The 19,797-nt window shown below is 40.6% G+C and overlaps 1 pseudogene; it reads right to left on the reverse strand.

The window, feature by feature from the left end:
- Nucleotides 1–319: 319 nt before the first annotated feature.
- Nucleotides 320–13,732, reverse strand: LOC138597453 (general transcription factor II-I repeat domain-containing protein 2-like; annotated as a pseudogene).
- Nucleotides 13,733–19,797: the final 6,065 nt, after the last annotated feature.

Raw genomic sequence — 19,797 nt, forward strand, 5'->3', positions numbered from 1 at the left:
TATACTCATATAAACACAGACTTCAGTACCTTAATAAACAGTGACTCGCAAGTCTTTTGGCATGGTCATTTTTTCACGTCATACATAAACCTTTATTTACTTAAGATACATTTACTGATAAAGCTTAACATAGTTATACAGTAGGGGGAAAAAAAGTTTGAATATACTTGGTTCAATTAATACAATGATGCACTTAAAATATTCTGGTGTGAATTTGTACTATTTGTCTTTACTCCTTCAATGAACTGACATGTTAACACATTAACAGCTCAATTCAGATCTTTCAGATGAATTTCAATGTTGTTTGGATACATCAACATCAATGAGGGAGGAGCTGAGTGGGCAGCTCCTGGCTGCAATAGCCCCCCCCCTCTGCTGTGTTGCTGTCCTTCTTCTTGCAGCCTGTGATGGTTTTCATGCCGTCCCAGACCTCACTCATGTTGTTGTCCTGCAGCTCCTGTTCCACTTTCCTTCTGTATTCCTCCTCAGCCTCTCTCAGTCGGTCCTTGAGCTCGCCCTGCACGCCCTTCAGCCCTTCCCGGTCTCCCTCTTTGAATGCCCTCTTTTTCCTGTTAAGGATGTCCTTGTCATTGCTGGTAATCCAGGGCTTGTTGTTAGGGAAGCAGCGCACAGTTTTTATAGGAGCCACAACATCTATACAGAAGTTCAAGTAGTCAGTGATGCAGACTGTGACCCCCTCGATGTCCTCACTGTGTGGCTCTTGCAGGACACTCTAGTCAGTAGACCCAAAGCAGTCCCTCAGAGCCTCCTATGCCTCAGGAGACCACTTGGATCTTGGTGTCTGGATCCGTGGTTTGTAGTGTGGTTTCAGTAGCACTAGATTGTGATCAGATTACTCCAATATGATGTGAACCTGCTTGAATATTTAGGATATTCGTCTAAAACATGGCCTTTGTCATCTACAAAATAAAACAACTGTAACAAAAAATTATACAGTTAAAATGCGGCTAGGATCGCCCGGTCTTGCTCAAACCACCTGAAAAAAACTAAACATGTATGTTGAATGAATGCAAAATTTGTGCCTTTTTTTTTTTTTAAACCTGAGAGCACCATAGGTTTCAGACAGAGAGGCTCCTTTCCAACATGTGAAGGGCACCTGTAACTATACAAATAGCTGAAATCTTTTATACACATGAAAGTCAGTTTACAGGTCTTAGGGAGTATTTTTGTGTGGAAAAAATGTAATAAGCCCGATGTGGCTCCAAAGAGAACTCTGTGAGGTCTGATACAAGCCTTTCTATTTCTCTCTCTCCATCAAGCCCTGGCGTCTTTGGTTACGGTGGGACATTTAAAAGATAAAAGTGAGAGTACTTGTAGAAATTGTACAGTTATTTCCATCATCGCAGGTGCAGAATGCAGTGGTCAAACTAAAACCAGGTCTTGCATGTACAGATGAGAAGCGCAGGTGCAATGATTGGAGATCACAGAAGGTTTAGCCTTTACCCTGTAAGGCCCAATATTGCCTTTGGTTGCCAAAAGGTTAATTTGCAGTTAAGATGAAACAAAATGTTTTGCAGACTTGCAAAAAATGTTCTGGATTCTTTGAAATAAAAAAAAATCATGAAATTATATAAGAATGTAGATTTAAGTTAAATTGTAATCTACCTGTGTCTGTTTATCTATCTGTCCTTCTGTCTGTCTGTCAGCTAGCGTTCTTTAGGGCTTTTATTTTGACATTTTAACTATTACTTCCGTGTCACGTGACAGTCCAAATTTATTCCTTTATTAATTGCGATAAAAATCTAAATAATAAATGTACAAAAAAACAAATTTGGACCATTTCTTTTAAATTGGTTTTGTCGTTTTTTCAATTTTGGACTCTGAGTGGATTTTGGATTCCTCTAGTCGAGAGAAGTGCATTTTTACCACTTATTATAGGTTACGGTACTATGTCTTCCCCCATGCTAGGAAAATGTTTTCCTACTTCAGAATTACTAAAACAGATGATGAAGAAGAGAATACTGTCTCATATGTCTTAAATGCACTTATTGAAACAGCAAAGCACGTTTTGATCTTCTGTCGTTGATTTAAGCGTCTTTTGACAAGTATAGAATAGTACACGCTATATAACACGAATACTCCATTAAGCATATCCAAATAACATTTAAACTACATTATTATGACGCTGGCGTGGTTTCATTTGGCACATTGCTGCATCTTTACCAAAGAACTATATACATGAAATATAGAATACAGAAACACAGGGATAACAATAGTAAAAATAGAAGAGATAGAATAATTTATAATAGCTAGAATAAAAATAAGGTTAAGAAAGTAATAATAATAATAATAACAATAGTAGTAGGAAATACTGCCATCATACATGTGATATATAAGATGGTACATATAGCACAGTTGTAGCTATTTCCATAAATTTCTATCACCCTTTGAAAACACAAAATGTCCTTTCTCACAGTGCAGTAAAGGGCTTTATTCTTTGATGTTCACTACAATCTGACAGCTGTTCACTCTCCAAGGTGCTGCTGCTGCTGCCGGGGACAGTGGAGGGAGTTGTCCGGTACAGCGCAGCAGCGCACAGTCGTGACAATACAGACTTTCCATAAAGAGCCTTTTTGAAGCTATCCATAAAAAAAAAAACGTTGCTTGAATTTGTGAATCTGAAGGCTCACAACTTCACGCTACTGTTGAAAGAATACATGAATCAGTGCACTCAGAAAAATGTCATTAAAATCCCGGAGGGAGCAGTGCTGAAAGTGTGTACGTAGTTCAAACTCAAACTTTTATGAATCACATGAGTCATGTGTGTGTGTGTGTGTGTGTGTGCGTGTGTGTGTGTGTGTGTGTGTGTGTGTGTGTGTGTGTGTGTGTGAGTGTGTGTGTGTGTGTGTGTTTGTGGCTGTTTAGTTCGGATATAGTAATATAGTAAATGGTAGATGAGATGCCATGATGAGAAGTGAATTTCCCTTTGGGGATCAATAAAGTTATTGTTATTGTTATTGTTATTGTTATATGCACCTACATGTCTAAAAATAACCTCAACATGGCGCATGGCGACCAAATATTGTCTTTGGCAGTAACATTTATCAAGTGAAATAAACTGATTTGTTTGCACTTCATCACAACTCATCATTGAAACCAGGAGCAAACAATTATCAAATATCAAATAAAATAAAAGCACATCTGCAAAAAAGGGACAGAGTTAAATAAAAATCAACACACTACGTCTTAAAATCTAAAAGATATGAATGAACCTCAATTTAAATACCAACATGAAAAATGCTGTCGTAGGCTAGTAAGGCCTAGTAAGAGCTATCGTCAAGGAGGCCTAATGAAGACAGAGAAAAACAGTCATACTATGATACTCTCGCCATAGGAGGAGAAAAAATGGTGCCACTATTTGTGCTCAGACACTTCATAATGCCTGTAATAGGCTGAAAAGAAGAAAGCTATATTTTAATATGTCAAAGGATTATGACTACCAGAGATAAAACGGTATATTGACAAACTCAATTGCACAATATTTAACAAAAACAATTTTCTGCAATATGTAGATACAGATACTGCAAGTATTTTTTTTCTGTGTTGTCTTTGTTCAGTATTTCTTACATTTTGGCCGGTAACGGACTGAGAGTCACATATTAGACACAGAATCCTACGGCGTTGGCTGCGGACCCGTGTAGCAACACACCGAAAATGCGTAGGAAGAGAAGCAAAAAGGTTCCCTTTAACTGCTGAATCTGACGCATTGTGCTTGTTGCATGCAATAATTATTTTCTCCAGTAGGTGTCAGTAGCAGCTTTGGTATATTATCAACTGGCGCTGTACTCCCAGTTAAGCAGGAAGTGAGTGCAGTCGTAAAGCACAAGACCGTCGGGTAAGCAGCAAAACAATCTGATTTTAATACGAGACTTTCTGTTATGTTTACAGTGACTGTATTATTTGGAACCACATTGTCATCATTCAGTGTGTGTCACACCATACAGTTATCATGATTACTTGGTATTATCTTAAAGAGCTCATAGTGCCATATTACCCCTCTAGAACATTGCACTGCCAGGATGCAGGCTTGTGATACCTAAAGTCTCTAAGAGTAGTATAGGAGGTGGAGTCTTCAGTTATCAGGCCCCCCTCCTCTGGAATAATCTACCAGTCAGGGTCCGGAAGGCAGACACCCTCTGTATATTTAAGAGTAGGCTTAAAACTTTCTCTTTGATAAAGCTTATAGTTAGGGCTGGCTCAGGCTTGAACCAGCCCATAGTTATGCTGCTATAGGTTTAGACTGTCGGGCGTCGGGATCTGACACAACAAGCTTCTCTCTCTCTCTGTCTCTCTGTGTGTGTCTCTCTCTTATATTAATGCATCTTATTAACTATGTATCTTCTTGTGCCATTAACATTACTAACCCACAGTATATCCGTTTCTTCTTCTCCTTCAGCCATGTAAAAAAGGAACAGAGCTAAATAAAAATCCAAGAAAAAGTCGAGATGAAACGGCATTTCAATCAATCAATCAATCAATCAAATTTTATTTGTATAGCGCCAAATCATAACCAGGGATTTCGAGTGTATCTAGCTTCTGTATCGTGACATATTTCCGAGTGAAACAGGACGTGCAGGTGGGACATACCATTAGAGGGATTTGATTTGATCGTTGAGAAGTGGGTGTAGACAGACGTTCTCCACAGCGCAGTAGCTAGCTAACTGACCGAGCGTTCTTGGTGTTCTGCGGCTAAATGTTGCAGATTGACTGACAGTCGGATGTCATGATATTATTTGTGGAAATTGGTTTGTACTAGCTTACGTAAGTACACGTGACATTTTGTTTTACAGGAAGAAAAAATGATCGGATTTTGATATAAGAATACGAAGAAATGGATTTTCAGCATTTTTTTTGGCCTATAATGTCAAATAGATGCACAATATTACTGATTTTGTAGGCAGTTAGGCCCATAAGGTTCTTGTCAAAGAATAGAGCAAGAGGGGAATTCCTCATACTCTGAAAACCACCCTCTCAGGGGAAAAAGCTCTGCATAAGTTCAAGAAGGAAGACTTCATTTATTCTTGTCACGTTCTCTCTCTCGTTCCCCCTGTTCTTCCTGTCTGGTGATCAGCTAACCAGAATCCACGTCTGAGAGGAAAAAAAAATCTGTGGGATGAGAATGAACTTCGTTAGGGAAATGGACCATTAAAATATAATTTAAATTATAACGATTGAATTTTCTCATTCTTCTTTCCTGGCCCTGATGGCCCGCTATTGTATTGTTCTGGCACATCGATTGTACAAAATATTTTACCATAACTCCAGAGTCATTATGCTATAATGAGCTGTAATCTAAGACATTACCAAGAATGTTAACAAAATATCACTATCAGCATCATATTAAACAGCACAATATTCAGGAATTGTGCTTTGCCCGTACTGCATATTTGATTTTTAACAAAGAATGTGGATCACAATAAATATGTAGACCTACAGTTTCATCCACTGTATTCTACTCACCCAGCTCACATCTGATCAGCACCCCTGTCCAACCTAGCAACAGATAGACCTCCGCTCCCATTGTCTTGCTAGTCCACTCATTCACTGTACCGTTAGCTTGCAGCTAAAAGACCGGCACCTAAAACCGTCAAGGCCAGTCAAACGGAGAGGTCTCCCTTCTTCCTACTGTTCTTAAGTGCGGATAAACACATCTCTACCCACCCTGAAAGAAGCCACGCTGCCACTCCTCCACCCTCATTCTTCTACTCACTCACTCCGGTAGTTAACTGTACTGCAGGCAAACGGTAGCATAGCTAAAGCATTGGTCGGCTCGTATAAACCTCCGCCGGATATCACGCAGTTACAATTATGATAAATGGGGCTGCCCAAAGCGATGTACAGGGGCGGGCTCAGCCCAGCCAAACGTGCGTCTTGCCCACTCAATCAAAACTTACAGGCCAAGAGCAAGGTCAAGATACCTTTTTTTCCACTGTTATATACCTTGGGCCATCACAAGTTAATGAGAACAGAACAGGATAATGAAATTTTCCATGCACCAATTTCTGGTAAAATTCTATGTATGTAAAAGGAAAACATTAATTAATTAATTAATCTTAAAATAATGAGTATGTATTTTATTTTTTTTGACACGTATGCCTTTTCCAATACATTCTCCGGATCTCAAATTATTATTATTATTTTATTTTACAATAATTTTACAATTGCCCCCACCAAGCCAAACTTTGTCTATTTTTGCAGACAGATAGTCAACTATTCTAGTGGTAACTAGATTTTCATTATTTGAATTGAGTCAAAAGTATATTTTACTCAAATAGATTGATCAGCTGATGAGTCTCTAACCAAGCTTTAATGAAATGGTAAAAGATTCTATTAAAAGATAAACAGACATTAACAGATTAACACAATGAAATGTGGAGGTAATATTCAATACATGTTAAAAAAAAAAGAGTTTCAAGCAACATATTTGATTTTTATTTCATAAATAATTATGATGAAAATACACATTTATTTTAATACACGCTTTAACATTTTTATTTCATATTTAAATTGAGTAAAATATGTCAAATTTCTAACAGAAATGTATATCAAAAGGTGCTTACATGGGGAGCATTTTCTTTCCACCTTCAGTAAAGACGGCCTAAAACAGGCTGTACAATGTGGCAGACTAATCAAGTCTGAAAAAGCATGAACACCACACATCAAAAACATGAACCAATGAGGAGTGGTTCGACACAGACTGTAGACATCTGAGGAAAACACACAGAAGGTTATCAAATCAAAAACACAGACAACCCAACAACCCTGAGCTCCGCCTCCAGTACTGGGAAACACTAAAAACATACAGAAGAACACTCAGAAGTAAAAAAGAACAGCATGACAGGCACCAACTAGATCTAATCGTAGAGTTCGTTGACTAATTACTTCTGGAAGAAATTACAGTCTTTGACCAAACCATTCAAAGAAGAATTGGCTATTCACAGTGGTGAAATCTGAAAAAAACGTCTTGAAAATCGAGTACCATTATAAATTTGCTCCAAAATAATCTCCTTCATAAACTACAACTGTTATAAACAGTCGTTAAAGACAATCAGAACCCTTAAACTATCACATAACTGAATCTGAGCTACTGGCTAAAATCCAGGCCCTGCAGCCGAGGAAAGCCAGTGGTCCTGATTGTATCTTAAATTAAATGCTGGAATTTAGTGACCATATATTTAACATTACTATATTAAAATTGTTCAACCTCATTCTGAGTATTTGACGTTTCCCTGACCTCTGGAGCGAAGGAATTATCAGACCAATCTTTAAAAATTGAAATATATTTGGCCCAAACAATTACATATGTGTCAGCTGCAACCTGGGAAAGTTATTCTGCAGCATCCTGAACAGCCGATGCAAGACTTCCTCAGAGCACAATGTCCTGAGTCAGATTGGATTTACACCAACACATCGGAATACAGACCACATCTATTCCCTCAACACCCTCATTAAAAAACACGCCCACCAAAACAATTAGTTTGTAGACTTCAAAAAAGCATTTGATTCGATTTGGCATTATGTTCTGTTCTTAAAATTAATTGAGAAGGGTCTAGGAGGGAAAGTTTATGACATCATTAAAAGCATGTATACACATATGAAACGTGCAGTAAATTGCCAATATGGAAACAGAATTATTTTCCCAAAGTAGAGGAGTGAGGGCTGCAGTCTCAGCCCCACCCTCTTTAACATGTATACTGATGAATAGGCTAAATCACTGGAACAGTCTGATATCCCTGGTCTCACCCTATCTGACACACATCAAATGCCTACTGTTTGCAGATGATCTGATATTGCTGGCTCCATCTAAGAGGGCATTTCAACAGCAACTGGATCATCTGCAAACCTTCTGTCAGACCACAAACACTAAGAGCAAACTGCTGTGTTATTCAGCACTAAACAGACAGTCCACAGTGGCCCCGTGACTGATGAGACTTTAACCAGGAACAGACTCAGCGAACACATGCTGGCCATCGACACAGGTAGACACAGAGGCACCTGGCTGCCCAGAGAAGAGGAAAAAGGGGGAGAAGGGGGGAAGAAGAAGAAAGAGAGAAAGGGAGGAGAAAGAGAGGAAAAAGGAAAGAAAATGAGAAAAATAACAGAGAGGCACAAAAACTATGCTTTGTTTTACTGTTGCAAAGACGCTACCTAGTACTACTACTACCTAAAATTTTCATCCAATTTCCACAATTTTACAATTTCTGCTGGATTAGGGAATATTGATTTGGATGCAAAGATTGTAGGTTCGATTCCCACTTAGTACTAAAACCCTGAAGGTGATGGAAGAGTGATTTGTATTAACACATTTAAAAGAAGCAGTCTCAACATCTGTCCTGTCGTGTAAGAATGTTGCTGTGCTATATTTATATATTCTTCATACAGTTAAGATTGACTTTAGACAAATAGTATATTTAAATTAGCACTAAGTATACATTTATTGGTCTTATTATATTTGGTCAGTATGGAGAGTTAGTTTGGTATTTATTCAGTTGTCTATCTTTCTTTTGTGTAAGATATCAAGGTAGTACTCTGTTAGATTTATTTATCTTCTCTACTCTAAAGCATGAAGGGTCATAAACATGCAAGTATAAAGGCAAGTATTAGGCTCGGTATATAGGTTTTATTTGTAGATTTGATTATTCTGGACAATACTGTAATCATTACCTCATTAATTCAAGAATGACAGGCATATGTGAGGCCTGAAAATTACATTCCAGACAAATGTTTTTCCACCAGCAGTAATCCTAATCTTACTGGTGTTCAAACAATGTATTTTTTTATGCGAGTGCTGGACACTTTCATCTTTAATGATTGATTGTACTGATTTGAAAAAACACCTTATTCAATTCATATTTTGTTGACTGACAGCAAACTTAAGAACAAAACTGTACGACTGTTTATTGTTCGGAAACAGAATCAATACAAAAAGAAAACCAACTACTGTAATAAATTCTGTACAAAATATGTCAAACTTATTGTTTAAAGCAACATGCATAACATTGACTATAAAAAAATATCATAAACTATTTATAATTAGGATTTACATTACATATTCACACTTTCGATGATGTTAGAGGCAGGGAGCCCACTAACAGGTGCTCTTGGTTTCTCCATGTGAAACCAGTATATTTCATCAGACACACTATGTAAAGGGTTTGGTTTGGACCCAATAGCAGCACAAAGACAGGCAGGTATCGTTGGTAACAAACTTTATTGACACAAGAGCAGGAATCAATGGCAGTAGGCAAAACAGTCTGTCTTCTGGCCGCTGGCCTTTAACAGTCTCTGGTGGGGATTGTAGATTAGGTTCAGCCGAACCAAACCAGGATACTGGTGAGTAACGTCCGTGAAACTCAGTCTTGTACTCACTCAGTGAAGGGATAATCAGAGTCACAGAACTGCAGGATGCCACAGAGGAGACGAGAGTGACACTCACTATGTAGAGCTGAATCAGGTAATCACCGGATAGCCAAGGGAGCAGACAGGCAGAATCCAGAAAGGGACAGGCGAGGATCGTGGTCGGGAGGCTGAGAGGATTACCAGGAGATCGGTCAGGCAGGATGGTCGGAGGCAAGCAGGGTCGAAACCGGGAGATCAGGCAGAGAAACTCTGGAGAGTCTGGTGCAAGCATCGAGAACAATCTGGCAATGAGTGAGAGTGGAGCTGGGGCTAAAATGCAGCCAGAGCAGAGCAGAGAGCACAGGTGAGTGGAGTTGGCTTGATGAGAGGGGTGTGTCTGATTGGCAGATTGAAGCAGGCAGGTGCAGAGTGGTGAGGCAGAGATGAACTGTGACACACTAGAGTGTCTGTTATTCTTTCCACATGATCCATGCCCAGGATGTCATGTTCATCTGCAGCCTACAAAAGGACAACAATAATAATCACTTGTTATGTAAAGTACATACAATAGGATCATTACATTTTGGGTATCATTTTCCGCTCAAGCCCCCTTACCGGCTCTCCTTAGTAGCAGTAAAGAGGAAGAGTCTGGATATAGGCTGAGGTATAGGTGGACACAGTCTGGATGGAGAGAGTGGGGGGTTGCAGGCCAGGTGGAGGCAGGGACTGCTGTGGGCTGCATGCAGGGAGAAGAGGCTTCTAAGGTGTGGATGCCACCTGAGATTAAAACAGAACAGGACAATGATAAGTAAAGATTAGGTACTTAATGGTGTCCTCTCATTATATCATTATATACAATAAGACATTACTATTGAATTAGATTAGATAAAATAAATATATATTTCCCACTCTACTATGACATTATTGATGTGTATATTCTATCTCGCATCTACATGTTGCTTATTGGGAAACTCTCTGTATTTTGTGATGACAGGGTCTTAAAGCTTTAATGAGGCTTATTATTGTTTGTTTAAAATGTGAATGTTAGTTTATATAAAGCAGCCTAATATCCAACGATACATTTGTAACATTAACTGTTGCACAGCCACTGCCAGCATTAATGTATTCACTTAACTACTGTACATACAGTGCGTGCTCATGTTACTGCCAAGCAAAGTGAACGACAACAAAGGATAGCAGACTAATAAATGACCTAATTAAATGATAATATAACAAGTTTAATACATGAGATTTACCGGTGTTGTGAGTAACGTAAACGTTAATGAATTTCAACAGTAAGCTGTGCTTTTAGCTAGCAAAATGAACCACGTCGTACAGACGGCGGTATAGAAATGAATAAATCAGCCGAACATTAGGCCTTTTTAATAGCAGACAATTTGCAGTTCTGAAAAAGGTTAATAATAGAAAGAACTTTTGATGTACTTGATTTACTTACCGTAAAAAAACGTCTGATTCGTCGAAAAAGAAATGGAGAGAAATGGAGAGGGGGGATTTTTGGATTGGGAAGAAATGGACGGATTTGGTCTCCCTGCTCCAGTTTTTGTATGTCAGTGTTTATTAAGTCTTTCTCCCTGTATAAATTAACAATACAAACGTTGGCAAAATATTGTAATTCTGAGCCTGATAACACCTGCTCAAACCATGTTTTTTTAGTAACAGTGACAACCCAAATTAATTTAAGATTGTCTAACTTGTGTATTGGTATTCATCTGTGTCTGTACAGGATGCTCTAATGCAGGGGTGTCAAACTCATTATCACCGAGGGCCACATCAGCATAAGGATTGCCCTCAAAGGGCCAGATGTAACTGTAAGACAGTATAAATGTAACTAAATGTAACCAAATGTAATGTAAAATAAATGTAACTACCCCTCAATGTTAAATAACTCTGAATTTATTACTTATTCAAGTATTACATTTGCATTGATGTAAAAAAAAAATATGTTTGCTTGTTGCTCTGTTATTAAAACATAAATCCTTTTAATTTGTCAGGTTAAGAAACCCACATTACTCCATTAGTCAATGATCAAACTATCCAAGTGAATAAAGAAAAATATCATCAAACACAAGTTTTGACATTTACTTTGTTCAAAACTTTTTTGTCACAGTTGAAGGGGGCAGAATAACAGTACAACCAACAATTGTGAGCTGCTAAGAACATGTGTGACAGATGTAGCATTTTACAAAAACAAATGGCTGCACACAGCCTTGCAGGGGGCATACATCCAACTAATGAGAGATGGTTTGATGACAGTAAACATTTGTCTGCATAAACACATAAACCTGTAAACATTAAATACATTGCTACACATATAAAGTAGTATATGTAATAAACTCAAAATAAGTGCTCAAGACTCAGTTCACAACTATATTGGTCAAGTTTTTAGGTGAAGTTGATGAGGAGATGCTGCCTGTCCTTGAACACACCAAGTGGATCCCCCTCTCTACCATCCTCATCCATTGATCATGTTCTGAAAATAACAAACAAAACAAAATGCAAGTTGCACAGTTTAACTATTCTTCTTGGTTGAAATACATTCTATTATATTTTAATTAGGTTTTTAAAAATGCTTACCTATGTGTTTTCTGGCTGGATGTCTGACACCGTTTTTCCGTGGCCAGTTTGTCAATGTCTGGTTTTAGGTCTTGTGCTGAGGCAATCCGTAGAACAGCGTGGAGGTTGTCATCAGTGATGCGTGATCTCTGCTTGTTTTTTTTAGATTCATTATTGAAAACATCTGTTCGCACAGATAGGTGCTCCCAAACATAGACAGAACACAAGCAGCATGAAGTCGAAGCTGTGGCATCAAACCAGGGGGCAGTAGACAGTAAAAGTCCTGGATTGCAGCATCCTGGAACTTTACTCTCAGGCCACTTTCGCTTTGAAGCTCTATTAACTCCATCTGAAGGTGTTGGGTTGCAGTGCAGACGTCCGTGGTGAAAGGATTGGCAAAGATGGCAAAGCCTGAGTGCTGTGCTCTAAAGTCAGAGAAGCGCCAGTCAAACTCATTCATTAACCGGCTCACTTTGGTAGCCAACTGAGCACATGAGAAAGTACCGGTAAATGAGGCTGAGATGCTCTGACAAACAGGAAAGTGGGCAAGATTGTCCTGTTTCACTTGGCACATCCATAGGTCAAGTTTACGCTGGAAAGCGGTGATCATGTCGGACATCTGCGTGATGACTTGTTTGCGTCCGTGAAGCTTCTGATTCAGTTGGACAAGATACTCGCTTATGTCACACAACATTGCAAAGTCACACAGCAATTTTGGATCAGACAATTCAGACAAGGGTTTTCCTTTACTCTGCATGAAAAGAGCAATGTCTTCCCTAAGCTCAAAAAATCGTTTGAGGACTTTGCTCCTACTCAGCCACTGTACTTCTGTATGGTACGGCACATCTCCGTGCTCCGAGCCCATCTCCTGCAAGAACAGCTGGAACTGACGGTGATTCAGGCCACGCGCCCGAATGAAGTTCACTGTTTTCATGACCGTGGTCACTATATCATCCATCCCCAGCACCTTCCCACACAAAGCTTCTTGATGGATAATGCAATGATACGTTATCAGAGGCGTGTGACAGTTACTTTTTTGCATTTTCTCCTTCATTAGTCCAACCAAGCCCACTTTTCCTCCACACATTGCAGGTGCACCGTCCGTAGTTAATCCCACCAACTTTTCCCAGGGCAATGGATTTTTACTTACGGACTTCTCAACCGCATCAAAAATGTCCCGTCCCGTTGTGGTCCCATGCATGGCAGCTACATCCAGCAGCTCCTCAGTGACAGAGAGGTCCGACTTCACGCCTCTAATAAAAATGGATAGCTGCGCTGTATCCGTGTTGTCTGTGCTTTCATCAAGAGCTAATGAAAAAGCTATGTAGCTGCGTGTCTCTTCGGCCAGCTGTGTTGCCAGGTTTCCTGCCAGTTCCTTAACTCGGTCCTGTATCTGGTCGGGACACACCTGCTCACAGACCTTCAGCATGCACTGATTCAAAAACGCGCCCTCTGAAAAAGACTTTGAAGCTCGGGCGATTTCTTCAGCCACAATAAAGCTAGCTTTCACTGCCGCATTGTTTTTGGTTGTGGCTTTCGTGAACACATTCTGCTGCGATCGCAGTTTGCCTTTTAATTCTTGGATAATTTGTTGTTTTTCTTGAAGGCTAACTTTGGCATACTTAGCTCCATGTTTCGTGTCAAAATGCTGACGGAGATTGTACTCTTTGACAACCGACACTGCCTCATAACACAAAAGACATACTGGTTTTTCTCCTTGAAGCACAAACATGTATTTGCCTTCCCATCTTTCATGAAACTGCCTTCCATCTGCATCAATTTTTCTCTTCCTGGACATTTTGGGATCATTATTTGTATTTCTCAATTCCACTTGTTGGGAAAATCGCATTGATGTGGATACACTGCAACTAGTGGTGGGATGCCGTCACTTCGCGGGTAACATAATCGGCATGCATTGTGGGAAATGTAGTTTGTGGTCAATGCACGCTTTTGACTTATTTATTTTTAAGACAGTCAGACCTTTTAAGTTCTCGCGGGCCACATAAAATGACGTGGCGGGCCACATTTGGCCTGCGGGCCTTGAGTTTGACACATATACTCTAATGTAACATTCTGACTCAAAGGGGTAGTCCACAATTGTCATCCAAAACCCTTTTGTCAAATTCAATGAATATCTCCTTATGATCCTCTAGCTGTCCACTCTATCTGCTCAATTACACTCAATTACACTGTCTGCTTAATTAGGCCTACACTTTCCAAGCCAATCAACACATTACCTCAGGAGCAAGGAAAGGAGGGGTGTAATATGATTGGCTGTTGTGCAAAAACCTCAAATGACATCACAGAATTTTAACTTTCATTGATTTTATAATGAAATTCTTTTATTTTGTTAATTGTGCTAAAAATGTGCTATTTCCCCAAAATAAAGAGAGCAGACAGTGTTGGAAACAGGGCAGAAAGTGGGGATAGCAGGAATCAATCCAGGATCGACTGGCATGAAGGTCTCAGACCTCCTTTAATAAATTATCCACTGATCTAACCACTGACCTAAACCAGTACGCAATTTTATCTTTCATTCCAGGGGTACCAATATCACGATAGTCAGTCAGTTGGTGGTACTTTTATGCAGGTTGAGGCTTATCTTGAACAGCCTGCTCTGGAGTTTATAAGGGGGAATTGTTGGGCGTGTTAAGTTATCTTGGTGATGTCCCCGGTTAAAAAAAGCACAACCTTCGTGGTACTGAGAATCCCCTAGGTTACATTGCTAAACTGCAAATTTGGCTGTCAAACAAGCCAGCTGCAAACAGAAGTATATTTGTAAAAGGGAGTGTAGGAAGATAAGACTCCCTTGGTTATAGCTATGACACAGTGTAGGGGATAAGCTAACAGCCTAGGACAGGGGTGTCAAACTAATATTAGGTAGGGGGCCGGATTTGTTCAGATGAGACCTCAAAGGGGCTGGAATATTTTTGCCAACACCATGATGTCTTAACGCATATATATATATATATATATATATATATGTCGGCTACTACAGTTTTATTATTTGAAATCATGCAATAAGAGCCAACAGATACTTGTGGAAATAAGTAAGTAAATAAGTGAGCATTTAATGTTTTTGCATAAACAACAAAAAATGTAAGAAAGCATCTTGCAGTCCTTGCAACATATTCATTTCAAATTTGAATGTCTTTGTCATTCACTAAAGATACATTTGAAAGAATGTAGGTTAATAATAATAGTACATAATACTGTACAACAGTACCGCAGAAGGGAAGTGCTTTGTCCTATTAACACTAACCTAAACAACAATACATTTAGTGTTTAAATCTCATTGTGATTCATTAATTATTCATTTTAAATATTGCTGGTTAAGGCTATAAAACAGCCACCCATTGTCCAGAAAGTCCGACCTGATATTGGGGTTAAACCAGCTGCCCTGGGATCAGTCAGGTTTGTGGCTGGCAGTATATGTGAAACTGAAACTGAGGAAAAGGAACAGTCACATTTGCACTTGCTGGTCGTCACCTGACACTTTTTGACTTCTACCAGCCTGTCGACGTCAGGAACTAGTTTCTGAGCGGTGGCGATTTTCATTATGTCCCTCAGATGTCCGTGCGCCAGCCGACTGTGCAGTTTGGATTTCGTCTCTCACGTACTATTACTAATACCTGCTTGCATGAATATGTTGTCCCGAATTTGCAGACTATCTTTGATGCAAATTATGTCTTTGATAAAGTAATGTCAAATGATCAGATGTAGATTCGTACTTGAACGGTGCGCTACACTGCAGTTTGATCAGCTCCATTCGGAGTTCCTCTCTCACGTGCGTAATCCCTCTCCAGCTAAGTGAAGACAGTAAATCGACTTTTAAACTTGCCTATGAGCCCCAACAGTATGTTCCTGTACGTGTCCTACTTTCGTAATCCACAGGTAGAGATTTTAGACACGGAAAGTGGACTGGGTTGTGCTGGGACAGCTGCGCCTGCCACAGAGCACATTTCATTTGGAAAGCACAAATGCTGCCGTAGTACTCTGTGAGGAGTTTGTTGCGGCTCTGCATGTTAACATTAATCACATTCAAATGTTGTGTAATGTCCACTGAAAAAGCAAGACCTGTAACCCTGTCTGGCTTATCTTACTCTGCCACTTGTTTTCCTCTCTGTTCCATGAATTGAGTGATCTCTGTGCGTAATTGAAAGAAGCGTTTGAGCACCGCTCCTCGGCTCGACCAGCGGACATCAGTGTGAGGGCAGCCCGTGGGTAATATCGTGATCAGATAAAAGAGCATCAAATTGCCGGTCTCCCTCTCTCTCTCTCTCTCTCTCTCTCTCTCTCTCTATATATATATATATACACACACACACATTATATGTATATATATATTTTTATTTTTATATTTTTGTTTTGTCGGTTTGGTTTTTTCCTCCTGTCCCCCAAAATGTCTCGCGGGCCTGATGAGACCTCCTGGCGGGCCGCATCTGGCCCGCGGGCCGTATCTTTGACAGCCCTGGCCTAGGACCTGGAGGAGCCAGGGTTCAAGCCCTGATGTGGACATGATGTTCATAGTTACTACATATTTAAGTAAAATTGTAGTGGAAGGATATTAATTAATCCAGAGCCAGACCCCACCTCCTCACAGGTATAAGGCATGTGACAGATACAGGCCACGCCCCCGTGACAGGTATAAGCCCCAACCTGTAACAGGCATAAGCCACGCCCCTGTGACAGGTATGAGGCCCCGCCCTTGTGACACGTACAGGCCACGCCCCTGTGAGAGGCAAAGGCCACGCCCCCGTTAAAGGCATAAGCCCCACCTCTGTCACAGGTATAAGCCATGCCCCCAAACATGCCCCGCCCATGTGACACGAGCAGGCCACGCCCCCGTGACAGGTATAAGGCCCCGCCCCCGTCACAATGCCAAGCCCCCAAAACAAGCCCCGCCCATGTTATACGAACAGGCCACGCCCCCAAAACAGGTATAAGCCACGCCCCCGTGACAGGCATAAGGACCCGTCCCCCTCACAAGTATAAGCCATGCCCTCAAAACATACCACGCCCCCGTGACAGGTATAAGCCACGCCCCATCACAGGCTTAGGCCCCACCCCGTCACAGACACAAGCCCCGCCCCCAAAACAGGCCATGCCCCCATGACAGGTGTAGCGTAAATCGGTTGATTAATTGTTTAATAACTAATTAAACTCGTCATAGAATGCCTGCACTCTATATTGACGAGAAGTTAACTTTAAAGTTAATTAAAAGACTTAACCTATCATAGGTATTTAACGGGCACCACCCAATTTTGACAAAACAGGGAAAACATATAATTAGTTACCTAATTGTTTAATTCAGTCTCATAATCTGAAGGTTGCTACAGTTTAGAATTGAGTTCGTTTCGCGGTGTACAGAGGCTTAGTACTTCACACACACAAAGACACTTGAATCAGTACTTTATAAATGAAGAATTTATTGACTAATACTACTAAACATACATGAGATAACTAAATATGGTGATGAACGTGAAATGATTATAACAGGATGAATATGATGAAAGATGGATTGAAACCTGTTCAAAGGAGTGAAGTGTAGCAGCTGAGATATTAGGAGGTATATCGCCCAAAACCTTATCCTAACCTTCCTAACAAATCTGTGACTAAAGCATCAACCCCAATATACAGTAAAACCAAAGTTAGACCTACTCGGAGGGTGAGGAGGATCAACCGCGTTGCTGATGAGGCGTGTGGAGAGCGTCAGGTTGGAGTGGTTCGGAGCTTCTGATGCCGGGGCTTGTACCCGGGTTCCCTCGGAGCGGCGCCGCACGGCCGGTTCGGTCTCTCTGGATGATGACGTGCTGGTCAGTCCCACGTTGCGGCCTGAGCCGGATGGAGGCTGAATGCGTCTTCTGGGTTCGGGACTGAGATTCTGTCCGAGCACCGGGGCTTGAGCACCGGGAGAACTAGAGTCTGTATTTTGAGCAGTCAGATCTAATACTGGAGCAATATGGACACGCGAGGTCTTCAGCACGGCGGAGTGCACGCAGGTTCTGGGCCTACTCGCGGGCAAAACTTAAAAAGGGGAAAGGGAAGAAGTTACGGAGGAAGGGGGAGGCGGAGGCGCTCGTCAGCGGCCGGGACGCAGGGTGTAGCACAAGAAGGGAAGAAACAAGAGAACGAGAGAAGTTGTCACCTCTCATTTAAAGGGTCTCCCCTCCCCGGGGGGGCGTCCGGGCACCGGCAGCGAGTTTGACCACTCCTCATATCCGAGACTTTTTCTACTTATTAAACTACTTATTTTTACCCCAAAGTAGTTATCCTTATCCATCTAACCTCCCCACATGTACTACCTCTGGATCCTCAGCTGCACATAGACTCCAAACACCACAGGATGAAAATACACAGAATGAGGTTACATGGCAGCTTCCTGAGAATAAAAGTACAAGTTAATGATAATGTCCAGATCAACACATAGCAACCTTCCACAGTCTTTATGCATTTCCGTGTGAATGTGACACTTGGATCTATTTAGATATATATATACATATATACTTGTAGGGCATATATGTATTCACAGACACACAACTCTGCTGAATTCATTAATAGATGTCCTTAGCTGAATCAACATCCCTTTGTCTCAGTCTCACCCCCCTTCCCCTGCCTGTCTGCAGGTACGGCAGAGAGAAGGGTGTCTGTGTGGAAGGCGTGGTTCATCACTCCAGTCCTGCCTCCTTGTTAGCCGGTCAAGCCTCTCGACCTCCTACTCCTTGCTGCACGCCTGCTTCCCATGCACACTCAAGCCTGCAGTGTTTCAAAACTCTGGCCTTTCTTCCACTCTTTGCCAGATCCTCTGCTCACCAACAGTGGTAGTTAGTGTCGGCCGCTTCGATTGTGAATTCAAGTTTTTGCTTGTTCTGTTTTTTAAAGTTTCTTTAAAGTCTAATACTCGTTTTTCCCTAGTGTTTTTGCCCACCAGCCTTCAGTTGAGGGATTTTTGTAGGGTTTTTCTCAAAACTGAAAGTTATGAGAGGATGTTAAAGACAAAATAAAAGCAGTTTGGATTCAATATATTCATCAATGAGCAAGCTATTGAAATCATGGAAATATGCATATTTAATACAAGAAGTCACTAATAAGGGAGTGAAGGGATTTTCTATGGGATTTTACCAGAAATGTATGACTGTGAATGTTGTGAGAGGATACCATTGACACAATACAAGCAGTTTTGAGTCAATACATTCATTAATGAGCAAGCTATTGAATTCACCACATGGAAATATGCATACGACACTAATATGTATCACATCACTGATAATAGAGTGAAGGGATTTTCTATGAGTGATATTCTGATATTATCTGAGTGACACCCTGGGGTGTTGTACTATCTCTCTGAAGTGAAATTAGTGTGTGATAACAGAGGGTTTCCTTTTAATCTTCATCTGAAATCAGGGGAAATTAGCTCATGTAAGCCATTGTAGAGGGCTCTAATTTTTAAATTCCACATCAGAATCAAGTCAGCCTATGGCCCACTGATGAAAGCCTTTGCATTTACAGTATATAGTATTATTATGGACTGAGTGTCTGTGGCGATATTTGCATTAAAAAAAAAATCAAGCTGCTCCCAGTTAGTGACGCGTTTTCCATCAGCCAGCAGTGGTTGGTCTGCCAGAGAGGGTAGGCGAAGCTAAGCGGCTGCTTTTCCCTTCTCACTAAGTGTTGCAAGTAAACAATAATTTACTATGGATTAAGAAACAAAGAAAAGATCGATGATTACAGATACAACTTAAAAAATAAGTGAAAATCCAAAGAAAAAGACACAGATTCGACAATCAGATGAAGGCAAACAGTATAAAAACAGAAAGTGACCAGCAGCCAGGACAATCACGACTTACAGCCGTGACGAAAAGA

The sequence above is a fragment of the Semicossyphus pulcher genome, unplaced genomic scaffold, assembly GCF_022749685.1.
Source record: "Semicossyphus pulcher isolate SPU_LCO1_2020_fin unplaced genomic scaffold, fSemPul1.0.p SCAF_19, whole genome shotgun sequence".
NCBI classification, from domain to species: Eukaryota; Metazoa; Chordata; class Actinopteri; order Labriformes; family Labridae; genus Semicossyphus; species Semicossyphus pulcher.